Below are 25,245 nucleotides of genomic sequence, written 5' to 3'. Positions count from 1 at the left end.
GGAGGAAGTTTGGAGCGATTTGAGGCTCTGTTGGGCAAAGAGCAGTCCCACCTATAGGAGTGCAGTGTCGGCTTGTAAGCGCATCGCTCGTGTATTTTTGCACTGGGAAATGCTACTAGAAGCGTAGCGCCACCTTGAAAGTACAACGCCTTCCTCAGAAGCATAGCACCTGCCAAAATCTTGAAAAAAACGCAGCAACTTCAAAGTATTTTCTAAATGACACTTGAAACTTGACTTTTGATCTCCTTATGGCACTTTGATCTTCAAAAATAACACAATAGGATGAAAAATAGGAGGATGGTTTTATATAGATTCACCTTTTTTATTTTTGTTTATGAAAACCCACTTTTATAATGTCTGGTTGTCTTTTACAAAGCTCTGTTTTCATGTTTGTTTCTTCTTACATGGCAAGTGGGCCGATGCTCAGAATCACTTGATTTTGCAGTGGCAGGTACTTGGCAACATCACAACCTTTAGGAGGAGCTTTAAAACAAATATTACATACATAAACAATAAAATTACATCATGATGAAAAATAAAAACATAATACTCTGTTTTCACCTCAAAACAAGTTTTGAGGTGAGAACTACATTCAACTTATCAACTGATACATATGATTTTAGCTATGATTATTGACCTCCTCATGTGTTTGCTGACCCTTATGAACATATAATCATTGAAATTGACCATGGAGGAAACCCTAAGACCTAATGAGACCAAAACCCTATGTAATTGATGAAATGGACTGAAAAATGAGCATGAATCATGACTAAAAGGTATGAAAGAAGATTAGCAAGTACATATCATGAGGGAAAAGCTGAAGTAAACCCTACCATCAGTAGATCCATGACCTAATGGAATGACTCAGCAGTATGGGACTCCTACCATGAGATGCAAAAGAGTAAATTTTGATCACTGATGGTAGTGTGAAGACACTGACACTAACATTGGCTCCAATGGGGATGGTAGCTCCTTGGAGGTGCCAACAACCATAGATCTCTGGGAACATGTGGATTAGTGCCTCATCCATTGGGCAATAGTGTCAAGACACTTCAAATACTGAAACTAACACTATCAAAACTGACTCAAGACTCAAGTTGTGACTAGAAACTGAATTAAACACACAAAATTATACAAATCACTCAACTTTATAGCCTTCACCTCAGGCCCCAAGCTGAAATGACTGTGTACCTTTGAAATCTTGCAATGAAAAGGAAATTTGTATATATAATGATCACATCATGATTTCAGAAATCACCTTAGAAGAAGTAGCACTTTAGCAGCCTACCATTGACTGGCCCTCCTGAACAATCTTGTCCATCCATTTCCTTCAGCAGGAATGCATTTTGTCTTGTATATGCAACAATCTTATAGGGTCCTTTCCATAAGTTTTAAAACTTACCATGCTTGCCTTTATCTTCATTCCTAGCATCCCACTGCAACACTACATCCTCAAGCTGAAATTTATCTGCTTTTGTTTTCTGGTCATAGATCTTTTTGATCTTTTCCTGCAATTTGAAAGTGTTTTGGAAAACTTCCTCCCTTGTTTGCTGTAAATGAATCATCTGATTTATTCTTCTCTGAAAGTCATCCTCCTCACTTCCAGCCTCCTGTAAAAGTTTCACAACCGGAACTGCAAGAGATGTTGGAAAAATTGTGTCAATGCCATAAACTAATTCAAGTGGCGACATACCTATGAACTTCTTCTGGTTCACTCTGTCAGCCCACAAGGCATTAACTAACTTTCAGTGACAACCTTTCTTATTTGTTTCTAGCATCGCTTTGATGATGTTCACCAATGACTTATTGGATGATTCAGCCAGACCATTTCCTTGTGGGTAATATGTTGTAGAATGACCCAAAGTAATCTTATACTTGTTGCAAAAATCGATCATCTTCTTTGATTTGAATGCGGCTGCATTATCTGTGATGATTTTACTAGGACAACCAAAACAAGATAAAATATTTGATTCTAAAAATTTAATGATTATCGTATCTGTGGCTTGTCTGGTCGGAATTGCTTCAATCCACTTGGTAAAGTAGTCGGTTGCTGTTAGGATCCATTTGTGCTACGCTGACGATGTTGGATGGATTTCCTCAATAAAATCAAGCCCCCACTGCTGAAATGGTGCATTGACTTCAACCGGTTTCAGAGGAAGAGGCAACAATTTTCTTTTCCCTTGAAAGACCTGACATTCATGACAACTCATGACTGTTTTGTAAACATCAGAAAATAGAGTTGGCCAGTAATAGCCTGCTCTCAACACTTTGTTTGTTGTTGTCTTCCAGAACAAGTGACCACCATAATCACATAATCACCCTTGTCAAAGTCACTCATCACCTGCTGGGCTTCATCTTCAATTAAATAGTTCAGTAAAACACCGCATGGATCCTTCCAATAAAGGGCATTATTCAAAATGCAGAATTTGGCAGCTTTAAGTTTCAAAGATCTACTTTTGTTCTTTGTCATCCCCGGAGGTGGTGAGAGGTGTTGAAGTACATACACTATATCTGAATACCATGGTGACTGAAGGAACATTTCAGACACTTGAATCAGAGAGCCTTCTTCTTCATCTTCTGACATGGCTGCGATAAGATTTATATCTAAAGCATGCAGATTTGATTCCGCCATTAACCTTGCCAGGTCTTGTCCTTTGATCAGCTTTGTAGGATTGATCTCCAGATCGTATTCCAACATTGCTACAATCCATTTTCCCTGCCTTCCTTCTGGATCGTTTTGTATTAGCACATCCTTAACCGCTGCATTAGGAATGTATGCTATGATGTGTGAGTGCAGAATATACACTCTAAAGTCCTTCAAAGCTTTGACAAGAGCAAGAGCCTATTTTTCAATTATGTTGTACCGCAAAGCAACATCTCTAATGGTCCTGCTAAAAAATGCAATGGGCTTTTCTAGCTGATCTCTCTTTTGCATTAAAACTGCTGCCATGGTATGCTCAAATGCAAATGAGAATAAAATGATATCTTGCGTATAATTGGGACTAATCAAAACTAGATCTGTTGATAAAGCATACTTTACCAGACTAAATGACTTCATAGCATCCTCCATCCATTTTACCATGCTGTGCTTCTTTAACATATTAGTAATTTCTCTTAAATGCTCATCTAGATTGGGTACAAATCTACGTAAAAAGTTCATCTTACCATTAAAAGCTTGTATCTCTTTTTTGTTCCTGGGAAAATCTATCTGTTGAATTGTTTCCACCCATGAAGGATCAATGTGAATTCCTTCCTTTGAGATAATTTGACCAAGCAGCTTCCTTTCATCCATGGAAAAGAGACTTTTCTTCAGATTGAGTGATATCCCAAATTTCCTACATCTCTAAAACACGATCCTTAAATGGTGAAGATGTTCATCATCAGAACCTGAGAACACGGTCAAATCATCTAAATATACAACCAGAAATACATCCTTTTCATTGGCAAAAGCGATGTCCATTGCACGCTGAAATGTGGCTCCAAAATTTTTCAAACCAAATGGCATTTTAGCATAATGAAAAGTTCCCCAAGGGGTGGTAAATGTAGTATTATCTCGGTCATCTTCATGCACTATGATCTGATTATACCCTGAATATCCATCGAGTAGTGACATACACGATGCTCCAACCTCTCTTTGGAGGATATGATCCATCTTTACCAGTGGGTAGTTGTCCTTCAATGATACCTTATTAATGTTCCGGAAATCAATACACAATCTGATTTCGCTGGTCTTCTTGCGTACAGGAAAAAGATTTGAAATCCAATCAGAAAATCTGATTGGGACAATTATTTATACCAGCTTTGTATAACATGTTTACCTCTTTTTCAATGGAAAGAAACAACTTGGGATTGATTCCTCTCATCTTCTGTCTAAACGGCTTCTAATTTGACTTGATGTGAATAGTGTGCTAAATTATATCTTTGTCATACACCTTCAGATCTGAATAATCCCAAGCAAACACATCAGAAATTCTGATAACAATCTAACATATTTAGACTTTACCTTGGGAGACAATGTTTTTGAAAATTTCACAACCTTGGGCTTATCTGTTGTTCCAAGATTAACATCCTCAACACTTTTGTCTGTAGGCACCAAGCTTGGCTTTCTAGCCACATCATCTTGATCGAAAAGTTATTCTAAAGGTATAAGACCCTTAGGTATAATGTTGTCTTCTAGCTAAAATATTTCTAGTTGATTCACCTCAATTTCTGGTTCATCGGTATCATAGTCAACATCTATTTAAGCATCCTTATAGTTTCCCTCATTCTGCAAAAAAGTATTGATCTCCTTATCATCCAAAAACACTTGCCAATACCTTAAATTATCTGGAACAGTAGGGCAGTGTTTGACATGGATCTCAAACTTGTTGTTGGAATTCATCGGAATATTCAAATTACTTGCAGCAGTGGCAAGTGAATCTACAATAACATTTTGAGCATGAGGTACTGCTATCAAAGTATAATCTGGAAACATTCGTAAGATATCTAAAACTACATTTCTGTAGGATCTCATCTGCGGGTGTTTATCTTGATATTTTCCCTTGACTTTCTTGATTATTAGCTCTGAATCTCCATAGACTGATATCCTTTTTGCATTTAACTTTTTCAAGATTTTCAAACCTGCAATAAATGCTTCATACTCGGCTTCATTGTTAGAATAGTTAAAGGCCAATTTATATAAACATATCCTAAAATTACTAGGAGCTTTATTTGGCTAGAAAGTAGGGCTACGAATCCAAATCCCTATGCCAGCACCATCCTTACCCACAGCTCCATCAAAATCCATTCTCCAAAGACCTCCTCTTCTTCTAGATTTTGAAATTCTATTTCCTTCTCTTTCTTAATTTGACTGGTCTCTTCATTTTTCTGCTATTCACTGTCTTTTTGCTGCTGTTGGTATGCAGACTACTCAGAAGTACTTGCAAATTTTTGTCTTTCTTGATCAATGGCTGCTCTATAATTTTTTGAAATCTCTGGAACATCTTCTACTTCAACTAACTCACTCTCAACATCTTCAAACCATTATCTGAATATAGTAAAAATGACACTAAATCTGTATGTACAACATTAATTGGGTGATTAAGCGGTTTCTCCTTGCTTGTAATCATGTATTTCATTTTCTTCTCCCTGTATAGTTTTCTCAATCGGCCAAACACGAGAATGGTAGCATAGGATAAATCTAGTTGTAAAGTCCCTTTAAGCTTTGAACCCCACGATCTGGACAAAAGCATACCAAACCATGGTGGAATGTGCACAACAACCACATCCATTAGAAAATTCTTGGCCGATATTTGGTCTAAGGATACCACCAAGTCTTTGATAAGACCAATACAACGGACCCTACCAGAGTCAAAAGAGTATAGGTCATGATATTTTTGAGTAATGTCAAGGCCCAATTTCTCCATAATGGCTTTTGGCATCAGATTATGGGAAGCTCCAGAGTCAAACATGGCATTGTGGACATACTCGAGTAGTCTAGGGCTTATATAAAATGGAGGAAATTCACTATCCTCGGACTAACCTTCTAAGGCAGGGCCAAAAATGAGATTAGGGTGATCATCTTCTACATTGACCATATCAGATAAAAGATCTATATGCAAAATTTTGGACACCTGGTGTTTATAGCTGTTGTTCTTAATCAATTCAGTCAAAGGATTTAAAAATTTTAATTTAGCAATCTCATTTTCTAAACTAAAAGTGGAAACTTTATCTACCTCTTTGACTGGAAGGTATTTCTTTTCGACTCTTTCTTTTGCTACACTTTTCTGATTGTTCTTATCGTTTGCAATGCTATTTGCAGATGGTCCTTTGCTAGAAGTTGGATCAGCAGGATTTTTCCCTTTCTTCTGAATATTTGAGGAGTCATTTTTGGGTGGCACTTCCTTCCTTTCCTGAATTGGACTGACTGGAACATCTCTGTTTCTCACTGAATATTTCTTCTAGTGGGTTATCAATGCATTCATATATCCTCGCTCATAATCATCTGACTCATCCTTGAAAACTGCCTCATTTGCTGGTATGTAGTCTTCATCCCTTTGGGCATCTGGGACCTCCAAATATTCTTCATCTTCCATGAGAAAAATGGGCAAACCATTAACAGTAAAGAAATGGTTTGCCTCAACCACTGGATCATCATCATCTTCATCCTCTATTCCATGCACATAGTTTGTTGCAAAGGAGTTTTGACCTTCTGTTGTTGTTACAACTGATCTTGTGCCTTTTGCTCCCTTTATTTAATCCTGAATTGGGGTTTGCTGCTGTCCTTTGAAGTTTGGATTTCTTATTGTTGTTTCAGTCTTATCTACAACTGTCAACTGATCAAACACCTTCTCAATTTTGCGGAGTAAATTATCTGCCTTAACATCTGAGGAAGATGGTTCTTCCTTTATGGTCACCTTCTTTTCAGTTTTCATCCTTGCTCTTTTGGTCAACAGATTTGCCTTTACACTCACAACATTCTTCTGCATATCTTCAAGTGTGGTAGGATATCTTTTTCGTAACTGATATGCCATATCAGCATCGAAACCGTCTGGAAATTTGATCAATGCTAACCCAATCGGTGGTTTAATGTCAGCTGAAATAGCATTATAAATTGCATTGAACCTTACATAGTAATCTTGCACACTTTCACCCACATTCCTTTTGATATTTTCATACTCAGATAGAATTTGGAGTGGGTTCTTCTTTACCTCCCATCGGTCCAGGAATTGTCTATGCAAAACTGGTAAAGTATTGATAGAGGCTGCTGGTAATGCTCTGAACCACTTTCGAACCTCGCCTCCAAAACTCTGTACAAATAATATCATGGACACATTTTCTGCATCTACCTCATTAAGGTCAAAGAAGTCATTCATCCTGTCAACATGTTGCTACGATGTAATACTTTGAGTGGCATCGAAAAGAGGTATCTTAATTTGGTAATCAGTGGGCATATCATACAGATTCTAAGGCAGAAAGAGGGATGCATATCTGGCAGCCATGACTCGAGGTGGATTTGAAGCTGGTGTTGGGAAAACTAGGGGATTTGGGACAACAAGGGTAGTTGATGTAACATAGGTGATGGGTGTTTGAGGGGTAGTGGTAGGCTGATGAGGGAGTGAAGGTATGAATGGAGATGAGGGATGATTTTCAGAAATATGGGGAAATGATGGTGAGGTAAAAGATGTTGAGGTTGTTTCAGAGAGTTCAGGGAGTCTATCAATGGTGAGGGATGACTGAGGGGAATTCTGAAGGTTTCGGTTACTTAACAAGTTGGCTCGTTGGATTTCAAGTTCTCTGGTGAATTCTGGATCTAGGACTATGTCCAGCAGTTCACTATCAAATGTGGTTCTAAACAAAGAGAGACCAAAATACTCGTCAAAAGGGAGATCTTCCAAGAACAACCACTCAACAGGGCATGAATGAGATCTAAAAACAGGTCTATGGCTTGGTGAACTTTCTTGTTTGAGTATCCACAGAATGAGATTAGAATTTTCAAATATGGGAGGAGGATCTGGATCAGGATTGGACCTCGTGTATCTTCTTGAAGCCAGTGTGTTAAAATTTCTCAAGATTTTTATATTGCTTTACAACTTTCCAATTTTCAGCCTAAAGAATTCTAAACTTATCATCCAAAGTTCAGAGCTTCTTAGTAGTAATAGGGTATAATGAGATTTTCTTCCCCAGTATGGTCGCCACTATGTTAGAGCCTAGATTGACCTCAGGCTGAAGGAAGGCAATCCTAGGACAACCACAAACCAGGCTTAACCTAGTAGCTAGACCTACTAGGTCAGGAGAGGGCTCTCTCTTTATGAATCTCAGTCAAGATGACTGGATCATGAATCAATATTTTATGCTAGGTATACTAGCTCAGGGGATTTTGATTGAATTTGTTGGCTTTTTGTGCTGGATCAGATGGAGCTAGGTAATTTGGGTCTGGGAAATTAGGTCAGAGGACAGGGTGTTCTATGGGGCAAGGTAGGTATAGTCTTTTACACTTGAAATTGAGTGAGTTGAGAGGTCTAAGACTGGTGAGGAGCCGAGGAGGGCATGTAAATATCATGTATCCTTCTCAAACAATAGAAAACATAGAATACTGAATGGCTTCCCAAGGCAGAGCACTGTAAACAATGAATTCTATCTATCTATATTGATATCATTAAGCTAGAAGCAATGAATTAGATTGTGGCATACATAAAACATGTGAAAAACTAATAACAGAAGAAGAAACTATGCAAAAGCACCATACCACAAGTATCCCATAAAAATAGCTACAACTCCTATTAATTTCCTTGCCAACTGCTTACAAATGATGTACAATATTGTTCAGAGCATCCAAGTGTATCCAACCGTTGCAAATGAGGAATAAAATACATAATATAGACAACCAAACCACTCATCCTAACCATCAGGGGTCGAATCCATGAGAAGATGGGTTGTTACAACCATTTCCAAACATGGACCAGGAATATAGACAGTCAAACTACTTGCCTCTATAAGCATGGAAACTGATTCATTAGACTCAAAACCACCTATAACTAATGAATCTACCATCTAAGACTTTTTTACCATCATAATTACATACCATGTCATTAATTACATCATAAAAACAACCTTGAGGAGAGAGAAAGTGAATCCACAGTGAAAATAGGTGAAATTTTGGATTTCTGGAAAAATTGGTCAAAAGCACAGCGCCGCTTTCCACCTACTTTTGGAGGCCTTCCCCTTAACCAAATTGAGCCAAAGATATCTCATTGGAAATTTCGTCAAGTATAGTTTTTGGAACAACTAGAATTTTTGAATTTTAAGGTCATTTGCCCCCTCAAAACTTGAATCTCCTAAGACTGCTTCTGTGTGTCCAAAATGAGGTAGAAAGGTCATTTTTTGGTAGTTTTTGGACCTTTTGGTGACCCGGATTTGCTTCAAAAATTATGAAAATTTCTAGGGTGCATGTTCTCATCCTCCTGAATCCAAATATGCAAGCCTTTTGTTCATCTGATGCTCCAGGGAAAAGCGCAGCGCCAATGGCGCTACACTTCTAGGCCAGTTTCCTGTGTTGAAAATTTCAAAATTAAACAAAAAAAAACAAAAAATATTCAAAAATTGACTAGATTTGGCATGGCACACCACCATTAGCTACTTTTATGGGCTAGTGAGGCTTCAGCTAACATTTTCAACTTTTCTTTCTCCTTTTTTCTCTTTAAAGCCTTCCTCAACCTAGCTTTAAGCTTCCTGATCCTCATGTTATAGATTTTGTTGTGGGTCATATAATGGTAGGCCATGTGGCAAAGCATCTTCTTATCCCTGTTGGCCTTCTCAATCAACCCTTCAAGATGTATGTTGAACCTTTGAAACCATGTTTCCCTATCATTCTCAAACTCTTGCTCAACAGGAGTAAGCGTGACATGAGCCTCCTTAGCCATTTGCCTGTTTTCTTTGATCATTTGCGGCTCCATGAGGACTTGCTTGTCACTCAATTGTTTCTTTTCCTGCTCTAAATATTTGATGATGAACTTAGCTCTCTCTAATTTATCTACCAAGGATTGTATTCGAGCTTCCCTCTCTTGAATGATGATGTCCTTGACAGTTTCTTCATCATGAGCTTCCAGATCAATGATGTCAACACCATGATGAGTAAAGTGCTGTTGAGGCTCTTCTTGTTCAATGAGATCAAAATCTCTTTCCTCCTCATCATCAAGATCCTATTCATGCACCTTTTCCTTTCCTTTGCCCAACTTCTCAACCTGCACTTGTTTTGTTGATGATGAAGGCAAAGCCCCTTCCACACCTTATGGAGCAAATATTTGCCTGTGGAGTGATGACGAAGGAAAGGCCCCTTCGACACCTTATGGAGCAAGCACTTACCTAGCAGTTGCAAAAAGTCTCCTTGTGCCTCTTTGATATGTTACATACACTGGGACCTCAGTAGTTTTGGTTTCCTTGGCTTCTTACCTTGTTTCTCCATGGCTAGAATGCCCACTTTCTTCTTGATGCACTGGTGAAGGGATCTGTGGACCTTTGAACATTTCATGAGCAATGAAGGTGTCCCATGGAATGTTAAGAAGGCTAAGCTGGTGTAAAATAATTATTTTAATCAAAGAGTAATGGCATATGTTGTTCAGCTACTGGGGGTATGATTTCCTCTGTACAATATGTGCCATTTTCTCAATGTTTCTAAACATGAAGGAAGGGAGATTCAACATCTTACTCTAGTGAAATGCATGAGGAGTCTAATATGATAGGCATATAACTGAGAGACCCTACCTTCACAAGTGAAGTACTTGATAATAATCCTCATCAAAGGCACATACCTGTTTTCGAAAAACTTAAAGGGAAATAACTTCTTCACTTGATTTTTGTATTTAACCTTGGTATAAGGTTCATAGTAATCCTCATCAAGATCATGACCCTTGTACCATTTTTCACCCACCTTAGGAATTCTAGTGGCCTCTGAAATGACAACTAATGAAACTGTGAAGGTTACTCGGGCAAATGTCACCTCCTTGTTATGCAAATGAGTCACAAATAATCTGGCCAACTCATGGTGAAACTGTACTCTCTCCACCATCTCATAAAATTCAAAACATGCCAAGTGTTTCAAACAAGAAACTACAAGTGGGTAGGCATATAACTCTGTCAAACTAGTGGGCTCCTCTCTGATGATTTTTCCTGCTTTATGAGGCATCCTTTGTTGTACGTTTCTTTCCCTGGAGCTATCACTTAATGTCTCTTCCTCATACTCATAATCACTATCTCTTTCCATTTATTTCCTTTGGTTTTGAAAAATGTGGTTGTATATGGATAATTGTGGATAATGGTGTGGAAATAGGGTGGAGGAATGGAATGGGCAGAGTGTATGGAGGAGGGAGTGTGAAAATGTGTGTGTGAATAGGGTTTAGGGATGTGAGTAGGGTTTAGAGATATGAGTAGGGTTTAGGGAAATTGTATGAGGGAATGGGATTTAGGGAAAAATATATGTGGGAATGGGATTTTAGGGAGAGAGTGAGTGGAGTGTAATAGGATAGAGGGAATGAGGGTTTGATATCAATAATGAGTGACATCAATAAGAGAGCTAGGGTTTACAACAACAATTAGGATTTTAATTTAAAGGAGGAAATACCAAGCAAATTCTCATGAAAGCACCCTAAACAACAATAAAATGAGAGTACTTACCTTCAAGAGGAAATCTGGAGGTGATTTGGTAAGTTTGGAGGAAGTTTGGGGCGATTTGAGGCTCTACTGGGCAAAGCACAGTGCCACCTATAGGAGCGCAGTGTCGGCCTATAAGTGTAGCACTCGTGTATTTTTGCACTGGGAAATGCTGCTAGAAGCGCAGCGCCACCTTGAAAGCGCGACACCTTCCTCAGAAGCACAGTGCCGGCCAGAATCTTGAAAAAACGCAACAACTTCAATGTATTTGCTCAATGACACTTGAAACTTGACCTTTGATCTCCTTATGGCACTTTGATCTTCAACAATAACACAATGGGATGAAAAATAGGAGGATGTCTTTATACAGCTTCACCTTTTTTATTTTTGTTTATGAAAACCCACTTTTATAATGTCTGGTTGTATTTTACAAAGCTTTGTTTTTCATGTTTGTTTCTTCTTACATGGCAAGTGGATTGATGCTCAGAGTCACTTGACGTTGCAGTGGCAGGTACTTGGCAGCATCACAACCTTTAGGAGGAGCTTTAGAAAAAATATTACATATAGAAACAATAAAATTACATCACGATGAAAAAGAAAAACATAATACTTTGTTTTCACCTCAAAACAAGTTTTGAGGTGAGAACTACATTCAACTTATCTACTGATACATTGTGATTTTAACTATGATTATTGACCTCCTCATGTGCTTGCTAACCCTTATTAACATATAATCACTTAAATTTGACCATGGAGGAAACCCTAAGACCTAATGAGACCAAAACCCTATGTAATTGATGAAATGGACTGAAAATGAGCATGAATCATGACTAAAAAGTATGAAAGAAGATCAGCAAGTACATATCATGAGGGAAAAATTGAAGTAAACCCTACCATCAGTAAATCCATGACCTAATGGAATGACTCAGTAGTATGGGACTCCTACCATGAGATGCAAAAGAGTAAATTTTGATCACTGATGGCAGTGTGAAGACACTGACACTAACAAGGTATAATTCGGACTTCATACCGAGGTGATCCCCTGAATGTTGGTGAGTCCAACAGAATCAACATTTTTGGCACTAGAAGCAGGGCAGCCAGTTGTATATGGTTGAAATTCCCCTCACACTCATTCATCAACCATCTGTTCAAGGTAGTAACTCTAAATCCCTCTCACCTACATGCGACTATGCGATTAGTTACTCCTCACCTCCCAGTGTTGAACACGAGACTCCATATCAACACCTTTGCTATGTTCGTCCCATAACTTGCCAGTTTGCGAAAGCAATCAGACTGATCCCAGATAGAAAACATCTTCCACGCGTAGTGAGGAAGCCAAAGCCACTCCCACAGGAGTTGTTGTATCATCGATGGAAGAAGAAACCCTTGCCACACTTGAAGGTCTAGGAGAAGCTATCGAAGACAGAAAGGAACCTTTGATACTCAGCAAGGTGAACAAGACACTCTTGAGATCATGGGATCAGACTTTGATGTAGGGGGCAGAGGGGAAGGTAGAAGAGGAGGTGGAGGTGGAGATGAACCAATAGACTCAAAGTTGGAACCATCATACTCTGAAGGAGAGGAAGAGGAAGACGAAGAAGAAGAGATGGCTGACCCAAATCATGAATGGATGACTCAGGGACCATTGGCTCTCTTGGTCGTTCTGTACAAGATCCCGAGGAGAGCAGAATGAACGAACATCAAGTTCGACCCTGACAACATGGTAAAGGCGGAAGACCACTTAGACAACTTCTACCTATAGCTGCAGATACTTGAGGTACATTATGATGAAATAGCATGTAGATTGTTCCCATGTACCTTGGTTGCTCGTGCAACTTCTTGGTATCACAACCTTCCACCGAACTCTATACACAACTGGGTTGCATTCAAATGCATGTTCCTTGATAAGTTCGTTGATGACAAGACCCCAACCATGCTATTAAAAGAGTTGGGAAGCCTCAAGATGGAGGGAAAAGAGAAATTGAAATGTTTCAATTAGAGGTTTACATGTATTTTGAACAAGTTCGCAGCAGACACTAAACTTCATGACTCCATCACCACTGATTACTACATGTCTGCACTGGAAACCAGCATCGCGCAGTTCATCAAGCAAGCTGCGAAACCAACACTAATGGATTGCAGATTTCTGTGGTTTGGTTTTTTATAATCTGAACTCGGATAATCCACAGTTTTCATTCTTTCTTTGTCGACGTTTCGAGTCTAGACCAAGACTCATCATCAGGACTTTATTTACAAAGGAGAGTGGGAAATGCGTTGATAAATAGGGTTGAGGCTGAATTGTTAAGAATGAGAGCCGACCAATTTCAGGCATGAATGAACAGGAATTATTTTCATTATTATTTTTGTCTATCTAGTATATATTATTCTATTAGGTTCTTTTTAATTTCATTTATTATTTATTATTAAAGGATAATTATTATAGTTATATGTTCATTTTCTTTTAGTGAATAGATTTGTTTTAATTATTTGTAACATTATGATATGAGAAGGATTATTAAAGGATTTCAATATGTTAATGCTTTTTTTATATAGTTTTAATAAATTAAAGTTATTTTTAATTTTTATTTATTATACATGAAAATCCTTAATTTCTTGATTAATAAGAATTTCAATTAATACATATAAACATACCAGATTATTAAGCATGAATATTCTTTATTAGCCAAATAGATTATTAATTTTTTATTTTCTAAATAATTTATTATAAATATTTGTTTTATTTTCTTGAAATATTATTTATGTTTATATTTATTTTAGTCTTTACTATTTTATGATTTTGTTTATATTACTATTCTAATAATTTTGATATTCTAATTTTATAACATTATTAATAATACATGAATATATTTATTATACATTATTATTAATTGCTTGAGTTTTTATTAATTTTTTGTTTACTTGATAATTTATCATAGTGATTTTCTTTTTACCTTATTGTAATATTTTATATGTTTGTCTATTTTTCTAAATTAAAAAGAACCTAATAGAATAATATATACTAGATAGACAAAAATAATAATGAAAATAATTCCTGTTCATTCAAGCCTGAAACTGGTCGGCTCTCATTCTTAACAATTCAGCCTCAACCCTATTTATCAACGCATTTCCCTCTCTCCTTTGTAAATCAAGTCCTGATGATGAGTCTTGGTCTAGACTCGAAACGTCGACAAAGAAAGAATGAAAACTGTGGATTATCCGAGTTCAGATTATAAGAAACCAACACTATTGGAAAACTGTGAAGAGGCTATCATTGTTGAGAAAGACCTACGTGTAGTTGGAGTCATCAAGGATGATGAATCAATGAAGGGCTCCAAGGATGTCAGCAGGAAGGCCCAAGCAACAACGAGCAAGGGTAGAGACAAGGAAGAAATTGACATTGAGACCCTCACTTGTCCTGTCAAGAGATTGTCCACTAAAATGTCCAAACTCAAACAATGTAGAATGAACACATTTGCAAGAAGTTAGCTGCCTAGGCAGAGACAAGAAAGCATCTAATCAAGCACCAGCTAGTTCGTTTCAAAAACTACGCAGAAGCCTATGTTCCAGCTCGAATAATGTCCAGATTTGAAATTTTGTTCTTTCCACAAAGAACATCATCCTGAGAACTCTTGTTCGGGATTGAAGTGAGTCACAAATGCATTTTATATTCATACACTCGACGCAGGAAGAAATATACAGGAGAAATTGAAAGACACAGACAATGTCAAAGAGGTTGCACTTGATGAGCCATCAAGCTCTGAGCATGTCATGAATGTGTATTAGTGCTCGCAAACGATGTCAGAGACGAACACCAAGAAGCAGCCACGAAAAAAAATGACCATTACAATCTCAGGAGTAAAGAGGCTCCCCCCACACTTTGGGAGATGCAAGAAAAGCTCAAACTACTGATAAGGAGGACTGATCCGCTGGTCGGACCAAAGCAAAAAACACAAAGCAAGTCTGAGAAGACAGCGGTGGATAAATGAACGTCCATGAGCAGCGCAAAACACTTCGCCAGATAACACGAACACTAATTTTACCCTGAATACCTCGGTGAGTCTACCACCCTATTGTAGCAGCTACAACCACCCTCGAAAATTTTTCCTTAGCCTGTTTTGGAGCCTCCCTACAAACCTTCACAGTAGCTTGCCTTACTTCGTCAAGCCCTCAAGTTTCAGTGTCTTCCTTGCTCAAAGGCAGTCTGTTGATCACATTTTGATCTTTTCCCTTCAAAAGCTGCTCACCCGACTTGGTCCAGCTATAGGCTGAGAAGATTCCAAGTGAAATTTGCGCATTTCTGGAGGGCTCCAGGATTACGCAATCCTGTCGGCCAACCCTCCTAGTAGGATTTGCACAATTTTTCCCATCAACAAGCAATTTAGCCCTAGATTTGCACAAAAATGGGCAGCAGTCAGCTGTTGGACCCAGAAATTGTGCAATCACCTTGGGCAGTCAGCCTAGCTTACAGTTAGAAATGCGCATTTTTCTCCAGCAGTAGAGCAGTCACTTGCATGTGTAGTTGAGTTGTCGGTTCCCTCTCGGATTGAGTAAAACAGACTTGCATGCATAGGTTGTTTCTCCCAAGGCAGCATACAAAGGCATCCCTTATTTCAAGGATCCATGTTTAGCAATTGGAAGTTACATGCAAGGAACAATTCAGAAACCTCCCTCCAAGTTCGTGGCATGCGCCTCACAAACTCAATGTTATCAAAACTCATCAACCAGACACTACAGAGCTCATCCCTCACATCAACCTTGTAGGCTCGACATACCACATCACATCTAGGAGTAGTCAACACATTTAGTTCATTTGTTTTAGGGTAAGATCGCTTCCCATGCCTTGCGTTGCATTTCTGTCGCTTTTTTGTATTCACTTGTGTGAGTGTTGTTTTCTTGATTTATTTGAGTGCCTACTGTCACTCGATATGTTCTAGCTTTTCCTAGCTCTATTTCAACTTTTGTTGCTATCTCACTATTGTCGCATGCATGAAACTGTTTTGCAAGGATGTTCACCCAAGTAGTGAATGGCCTCACCCACATGCATGTTGATCTGTTTGCTAAATCGTCTATTCATGTTTTACATGACCTGTTTATCACTTCTACTATCACTTAGTGTCGCCATGCATTTCATTCGACTTACTTGCTTTGAGTTTCCTGTCGGAGAGTCGGGCCAACCTTGGCCTGGTCTGTGCCTTCACATAGGCTGTATTGCGCAATATGGAGAAGGAAGGCTCACCTTCCTCTCTAGATTTGTGCATTCTGGCTCATCACTGGCCTCCTAGACTGAATTTTGCATTTTTGAAGGTCAGTGGCTGCTTGGCTCAAAAATTTGCACAAATATACCCTTGGGCCAGCAGTCCTTCCCAGCTGGGATTGCTCATTACACAATCCTAGTAGCCAACTTCCTGACTGGACTGTGCATTGCACAATTCCAAAAGCGAGTGAGTCTCTCAATAGCCCGGACCTTGCCTTGTGTAGTCTTGGTAGTCGGTCTCCCCACCTCTCGGCCGAAATTGTGCAAACTTCATGATCATTCACCCAGGTATGTTGCAAGTCAGTTCTCATGTTCATTTTGGTTTTTGAATGACAGATTTCCTGCTATGAGTGTTTCCATGTCTCTAGGTATGACAGGTGTTCATCTACCTCTCAGAAGTACAGGTACAATAGTTTGCAAGAGAGCAGAAACAAAGACACCATTCAGACCATGCTTAGGGATACAGGCGATCAAGTGTCCATTGGCTTACCTACTCACAGAGACATCAAGTTGTTCGTGGACAAGGACATCAAGTAGCATCATCAAAATGAGTAACATCATGAACAACAGCTGAAGGAATGATACCGAATGTAGTGAACGCAACAAATGAAGCGAACACAAGAGGAAGGTTGTTAACAACATAGAGTCGGAGAAAAGTTGCAAGATCAAGTAGATCCACTAATAATGAAGAAACTTTGTAGACTGAGGCTATGAAGTGACGACGTGACATGAAGATCGTGTGTAGGTAGAATATGGAACAAAGAAGGAGTTGCATGTGCTAAAGTAGCAACTCAAGAAGAACATAAAGCAGCAAAGATAGTCCAATGAGTTGCAGCAGGAACATAAACAACATTGGGCGCAACATGCACTCACGAATGAAATCATACCTGTTAGAGTCGGTCTAGTAGCCCTCCACCAGAGATCAAAAGCTCTTTGCATTTCATAGTTAGGTGTCTCATCAGTGTGATCATGTTGCATTCCATTAGGCATGCCATAATATCGGTGGAAGGATTTTATGTCGTTATTCCCCTCTTGTTTGGCACTGCTGGTTCAAGTTTGTTCAAATAAATAAAGTCCTCAAAGGGTCATTCATTTTGCTTTAAGTTTTTAGGTTTTAGGTCTAGGGTTGAGACTAATTTTGTCTTGAGAGGTCATCAAAGACCAGCAGGCCAGAGGGATGTCTTTCATTAAACATTTCTTATCATTGTACAGCTAAATTTTTGCCTTGTTCTCAAAAACTCTGTTTTTGAAAACAAGGTCATTATCTCATTTTTGTAAAAATCATCAAAATTTCAAATTCTTCAAATGTCGAAGTGTAGCCTTGGTCTCCTTTTCCAAAGCATCCCAGAAGCTATCCCTGCAAAAATTTTCAGAAGAAATCATCATTTCAACCAATTTTTAAAAGAAATGAAATTAAAGGTCAGAGCCAATTAAAGCAAAAAGTGTCAACATTCAAACATTACAAAGTGGGTTTTGGGAAAGTGAAAAATTAAAAGGAAGCCTATAAAAGCATGCCATCCCTCATTAGTAATTCATTTGCCTCTCAACACTCCAAGAGAATAGTTGTCAAGTCGATTTTAAAGGTCATTGGGCGAATTGAGCAGTTGCAGCAGCGCACTACGCATCAGAAGAGGCACGCTACGCGTTGGAGGGCGCGCTACGCATCAGTGCGCAGTTTCCAGTGCAATTTAACTCAGGCGCTACGCATTGGGAGGCGCGCTACGCATCAGGCTGGGCGCGCTACGCGTTGGATTTCTTGCTCAGGAAATCACCAGCAAGCCACCAAAACTGCTTTTCTCTCCAAATCTTTTCAGGTAGGCCTCTAATCATGGTGATTTTTGGTTTGGCTAAGATGAATGAGCAATGAAAATGCAAAAATGCCATGCTAATATGGAGTAAAACCCTACCTTGCTGTATCAAATATTAAAAACGCAAATGTGTTAGGGTTTCATTTGAAATTTGCTGCCCAAGGTTACCCATTTTCCCATTCCTCTTTCCCCATATTTTCCTCACCATTTTCTTTGACATTTCCCATGCAAATCATATAATTTCCCTACTAAAAATCATTAAAATCCCTAAACCCTATTAATTCCTAAAATCCTATGTAAATTCCTAAACCCTACTTCCCATTACAATCCTACAAATAATGATTGTATATGTTCCATGTTCCTTTCCTAACATTTCCTTCCACATTTGTTTTCCCTATTCCCCTCAATTTTCCCTTTTCCCTAACATTTCCCATGTGTGTTTGTCCCCTTGGTAACAGCTTTCAAACAAGTCAAAACAACAGTTCATTGGGTGCACAGTCAGCATTATTTTTCAGTCACTTGCCTCCAAAACCATGCCAGAAACCGAAACAGATTATGAGCAAAGTGATGACCGTGAATCAACACTAGAGGTAGAGGTGCCAATGAGGCATCACAGGGGTGGTAAGGGTGGTCAGCATGTCAGGGAGGAACCCACCTCTTTGGCTTATCTACAAACTTGTCCACTTGCAGTGTCATGTTTCAGATATCTATCATGCTATGAATATTGTGAAAGAATCTCCCAAATTCAACACCACAAGGAATTGGCCCGCTTGTTTGTCCTACATTTGCACAATGGGCATGTGAATCTTGCAGGAGTGGACTTCACATTGTCACCTGAAATTGTTGCTCAAGCAACAGGGATACCCAATATTGGAGAAGAATGGAGCAAGCGCCAGCCGTTGAACAGATTTCATTATGAGCCATATATCAAACCTGCATATATGAGGTACCTAACTAGTGTTTTTCCCTTCAGATTCTTAAGAGACGAGTATGCACCTATGATGAAGATCATCATTCGCTATTTTACTTGTGAGGGCAGATTTTCATGTTTGTATTCGTACCATATCCGTTTGTTGATGCATTTCACACGGGTACGAATGATGAACATTCCATTTTTTATGTGCCGAAATATAGAGAGGATGGTGCCCTTGGTGCAAAGAAAGAGCCCAGCACAGCAACACAAGAGCATTTATCATTATGCACTGATCAAGATTGTGGTCATGCATCAGTTGGTACAACAGGGTATTCCATGGGAGGATTTCATTTCTCGTGACTTGTTCACGGTGCCACAGCCACCTCCTGAGGTTGTCCATGATGAGGGAGGGCCTTCACATCAGTTTGATATTCCAGAGCCTGAGCATGTCAGCACTCCTCCTTATGTTACATATCAGAGAGGCCATAGGGTCTTATTTTCATCTGCACAGCGAGTATTATCTCCACATCAGGTGGAAGGGGTCTCGCCTTCTTCATCAACACAGCGAGTGTTATCTCCACATCAGGTGGAAGGGGCCTCGCTTTCGATAGCAGCACAAGTACCAGAGAGAGGCAAGCAACCCAATATTGATGAGGGGCCATAAGGTGTTCCAGGCATAGATGTTGTTTATCTTGATATCATTTCTCCTAGCCTAGAGTCAGAGGAGATCATCCAGCAGTTAAGGGTTGAAAATGACTTGTTGCAGCAAAAATTGGAGATGGCAAATTGGAAAATCACTTATTTAGAGTAGTGCAACAAGCAATTAGAGGATGAACACTCTCTTGATGAGTTGCGGAGGATTCGAGAAGACCGGAACTTGGCTCGCAAGAGACCCGGTGATTTGACACCTAAGGAGCAAAACTCTATGCTCATTCAAGTGAACACACATCTAGAGAGGTTGATAGCGAAGGCAAACAGGGACAAGGACATGCTCCGACACATGAAGAATCACTATTGGGCTCGAATGCATGTGTGTAAAGCAAGAATGAAGGTGCTCAAAGGACGGTTGGCCAAGGCACTAAAACGAAGGAAAAGGCCCGATCCCCTTCATATTTTGGCTAAGGCTACCTTGAAGGAGCATGGTACTCAATGATGCACTTCCAGGTCAAATTTCAGGAAATTTTGAGCAATTTTGATCAATTTTGACTTTTTTGTGCCACACACAGGTTTTTGCTCTAAACGCGTAGCGCGCCGCACGCTACACTGAAGATGGGAAAGTCCATTCCTCAAAAACTCAGCATTTTTGGATTTTTCATGACAAATTACACTTGCTCAGAAATTACCAAGACATTTCATCAGGTTTTGAGCCCTCAGAAGGTCAAAAAACATGCAAAAAATGACTTTCTGCCACTTTTTGGACACACAGGGAGCAGTCTTGGGAGATTGCAATTTTGGAGGAGCAAATGACCACCAAATTGAGAATTTCGACTTGGGTTGGAAAGGAGACATCCAGACCTTTCCAACAAGCCTACTTTTGCCTCATTTGGATGCCGGTAAGTGCCTCAAAAGTTGGCTCAAAGGCGCGCTATGCGTTGAGGATTGGGGCGCTACGCATCAGGGAAGTTTGCCAGATTTTCACCTACAGCTCAGAAAAACGCAGATTTGACTAGTTTTGACTTTTTGGAGTGATTTTTCATCCTCCTTGATGTAATTGATGTAATTTTATGATGTCATGACACTTATTTATCTCTTCTAGAAGATTCATTCATAAAAAGTCAAAAATTTAATGAATGAATTGGTTTCCTAGCTTATAGAGGCAAGTTGTTTTAACTGCCTAGATTGTAGTGCTCAGTTTAGAATTGGTTGAAATAGCTCCTAGGATGATGAGCTCGACCCCTAGAGACAAGGAAGTGTGTTAGCTTGCCTATATTATGTACTTTCTTAGTCATTTTCATGGTTGGATTCTTGAGGGATAAGCTTCTATTGTATTACACTTTGTATCTCTGCAATTTTGGTAAAGGAAAGACTAGGGTTTTGTAGCACTATTTGGGATTCCTGTGGTTATTTGTGTTGATGGTGTGTTTCTCTCTTGTACTTGTAAGTGTGTTATGTGTATCATTTTCCAACTTCTCTTTTCTGCACATTAAGTAAATGAAGTGTTAAGGTAGAATTCATAATTTATATGCTCTGCCTTTAAGTTTTCTTAATATCTATGTTTTCCTCTGTCTAAAGAGAACTCTCGAAAGTTTCTTGCTCTCTTTAGCTCCTCACCGGTCATTTCTATCCATTCACTTATTTCAAAGGCATCAAGACAATCTCCTACCTTGCCCCAAAAAGACCTCTGCAAAAACTGTGTCTCATCCCTGCACCCAAAATTGTTGTGCTCAGTTTTCCAACAAAACCCTAAAAGTTTAAAATCAAACTTTCCCTATCAGTTTACTAGCCTAAAATCAGTGTTCTTTATTGGTCATCTCAGCCCTTGTAAAACCTTTTGCCGAGATAGACCCGGAGAGAGCCCTCTCCTGTCCCCGTAGGGCTAGCTACGAGGCTAAGTGGTTTGATGTTGCCTTGGATTTTGCCTTCCTCAGCCTGAGGCAGATTCGAGTGCTAACATATTGGCGACCATACTGGGGAAAAACAAACTTGTTTGTGGATTGATGTGTTTGTTTAATAAGTCTTAGACGGAGCCTGAATTTATGCTAGGTAGCCTTCGAAACGCTTTTGCTTTGCATTAGTAGAAGTAGATAAATGCTGCTTCAGTCAATCTCCGTGAGCTTGTGAATACAGCCACCTCGATTGTATTTTACCCCAGTTCATTTGTAAACTCTGAACTTTTGGATGATTAGTTAAGAGTTTTCACAGGCTGATCGGTTATTTGTTCCTCGATATCCAAACTGGCTTCAGATTCTAATCACATATTCAAATCTCATTCATGTCCAGCTATTTTTGAGTATCTTGAAGACATTGATTTTGACGAGAGTTTTGAGTTGTCCTTGTTCAAAACCAAATCTGAAAGTGCACTTGGTTCTCTAGTTCCCAACCCTGATTTTACTGTTGCTCTTGAAATCGAGAGACATAATAAATTGGTTGAAAATTTCATCCTAAGATCTCTCCAGTCGGATATTCACGCTACTAATCTTGCTGAGTTCGTTGAAACTATATATGACCGTATTGGATCCACTATCACGGCGCATGAGCAGACCAATCCTCCTTTTATTTATGTTTCTCCTATAATCACTTATCCTGAATCTACAGTTGGTTCGCCTTCTACATCCCATACCACTTCTCCTCCTAATACTCCTCATACTGCAGCTACACTTACTCCACCTGCTACTCCTAGACCCAATCTACCTAAAGCAATGGCTGCCCGGTTTGCCCCACTTGCTCTTCCTCAAAATCTGCATGATATGCCAGCTGATTATCAGAGTAAAATTTCCATGTTTGATGGCACTCCTCAGGGTGTTTCTGCTCAGCAGCATATAGACAAGATGACAACTTTCTTTGATCTATATGAGATAGATGAAGAGGATGTAACTATGCGTTTGTTTGTACAAACATTTGATGGAGAAGTAAGAAAATGGTTCAGAGGTTTGACAGCTAGAAGCATACCCACATTGGAAGAACTTCAGAGGCAGTTTCTAGATCGATGGGAAATCAGAAAGGATCCACTTCAGATCAATGCAGAGTATAATAATCTCAAACGTAATCATGGTGAGTCGGTCCAAGATTACATTATCAGATTTAACACAGTTTACAATGCTATTCCACATGATTTAAGGCCATCTAGAAAATCAGCACTTCTCAAATTCTCGGATGGTTTTGATCCGGAGATGGCTTATTCATTGCGAGATAGAGATCCGCCTACCTTGGAGGATATGCAGAAAATCGTTGTTAGTGTTGAAGCGAATTTGAATGATAAGAAAGCAAGGATGAAAGCCGAAAAGCGAGTGACAATCAAAGAAGAAGCTTCTACAACAGATCAGCTCCTTCGCAAGGTAACTACGTTGCTTGAAAATACTCATCTCAGCAAGCCGGAACTGCAAATTCGTAATCCTAATTTCCGAGGTCCATAGCAACCACAATACAGAATCAAGCAGCGTGAAACAAGGGCACAAGAAACAGCAGTTCAGCAGCAAGTAAAACCTCCGCTTCAGCAGAATTTTGTTAGGCAAGAATCCGAGGATGAAGGTGATACTATAGGAGAGGAAAATCACTTTTTCACTCCTGATGATCTGCCTACCTATATTACAAAAGAAGAATAATTTGTGAGAAATTCCATCATACATCAGGATGAGAATTATATCTTATCAAATGAAGCAGTACTTGAGGAAGAATTAGAGGAATACCAAAGAGGATATCTCAATGCTTTGTCCGCTCAGCAGAGACAATTAAGAAACCGAGTTGTTCCCATAAATCCTATTCAGAAAAGGAAAGATACTTCAGCAAAAAATGATTCAGCTTCTCCACAGACAAAAGGAAAAGACATAATTGATCCCTCAGCAAGTCAATCATCTTCAGCGGATAAGGTAATCAACCACCAGGTATAATGAAGGAAAAAATTGAAAGAAGAGAAGTTCCGGCCAAAGAAGGTGAAAAAGTTTCAGAATTTAGTTTGGAGAATGAAATTTCAAAGCTGAAAGTGTCTATTCCATTGATTGAAATCATGAAGAACACCACCTACCGAGGTCAAATTTCCAAAATGCTGAATTTTGATCCAATGCTTGACACGGTAAATGTAGAAGATGATCAACCGGAATTAATCTTTGGGCCTGCTTTGAATGGTGAGTCTCCTGAAAATGATGTTCCTCCCTTCTATATCAGTTTGAGGTTGCACGAGTATATTTTACATAATGCTATGTTTGACTCGGGTGCTTCGCACAATTTGATGCTTCAAGCAATCATGGAAATGCTGGGATTGGAAATCACAAGAAAATATCATGATTTTTATTCATTTGATTCCAGCCGGGTAAAATGTATCGGTTTGATCAAGGACTTGGTGGTAAGCCTAGATCAAATTCCAGCTAAAAATGTTTTGATGGATGTGGTTGTAGCGGATATTCCTCTGCGGTTTGGTATGTTGCTTTCAAGATCTTGGGGAGCTAAGCTGAAAGGTACACTTCAGCTAGATTTTTCCTATGCTACAATTCCAGTCTTCGGTCAAATGAGAAAGTTATATCGGGAGAAAAAGATGAAATACATGATAACTAGCAAAGAAAAGCCAATAAATCATCCTGTAAATTATGTACATACAGATTTGGAATCGTTTGTTTTGTTTGCTGATAATTTTAATGAGGTAGATAGTCAGTTAGTTCAAGCAGAAGATATACCAGAGATTACCGAAAGGTTTCGAGAAGTTTTGCAAAAGGAAAGAGAAGAAACGCCAGCTGCCATGGAGCGAACAGCTGAAGCTAATGGGCAGCAAGCAGAAAAAACAGAGGCAACACATTTTCAGCACTTGGAGGAAGATGAAAATGGTCTTTGGACCATGGATTTCGATGGCATTGTGGGCAGCGATGGTGCTGGTATTGGTGTGTGGATTCAAAGTCCCTTTTCTGCCCAAGGCAAAGTCCCAAGCAAGGTGAGAGTTTTCTCTTATAAACTAGCATTCGATTGTTCAAATAATGAGGCGGAATATGAGGCTCTCATTGCTGGCCTTAATATTCTTCGAAAGCTGAAAGCAAAGAAGATTGCAGTCTATGGCGACTCCGAGTTGGTGATAAAGCAAGTTAAAGGTGAATTTCAGGCCAAGCATCCTCGTATGAGAGCATATCGAAATGCTGTCCTAGATATTTTGAGACTGTTTTCTGAACAGACTTTGACATGTGTGCCCCACATACAAAATGGTGTTGCTGATGCATTGGCTAAGGCAACGAGTAACTTAAAGATTCCCATGAATTCCAGCAACAAATTTGAGATTTATGTGAAGCACCGTCCTACAGTTCCGGATAATCAAAGATGTTGGCAAGTCTTCCAGGATGATGAAGAAATTAAAGATTTTCTACAAGTTGAAGGTGAGTTTAAAGACATCTCCATAGATACAGAACCTGATGAAGTGAATCAAATGGATGTGCTGCAACTTAAGGATAATTTTATTCCTAAAGGATTGATTCCTTTGGAAGAGCTGTTTGATCAAGATGATGTGG

This window comes from Pinus tabuliformis, chromosome 2_2 (genome assembly GCF_031772625.1).
Source record: "Pinus tabuliformis cultivar Carrire ecotype Pingquan chromosome 2_2, CPIR1, whole genome shotgun sequence".
Classification (NCBI taxonomy): domain Eukaryota; kingdom Viridiplantae; phylum Streptophyta; class Pinopsida; order Pinales; family Pinaceae; genus Pinus; species Pinus tabuliformis.
This window is presented reverse-complemented; position numbering follows the sequence as displayed.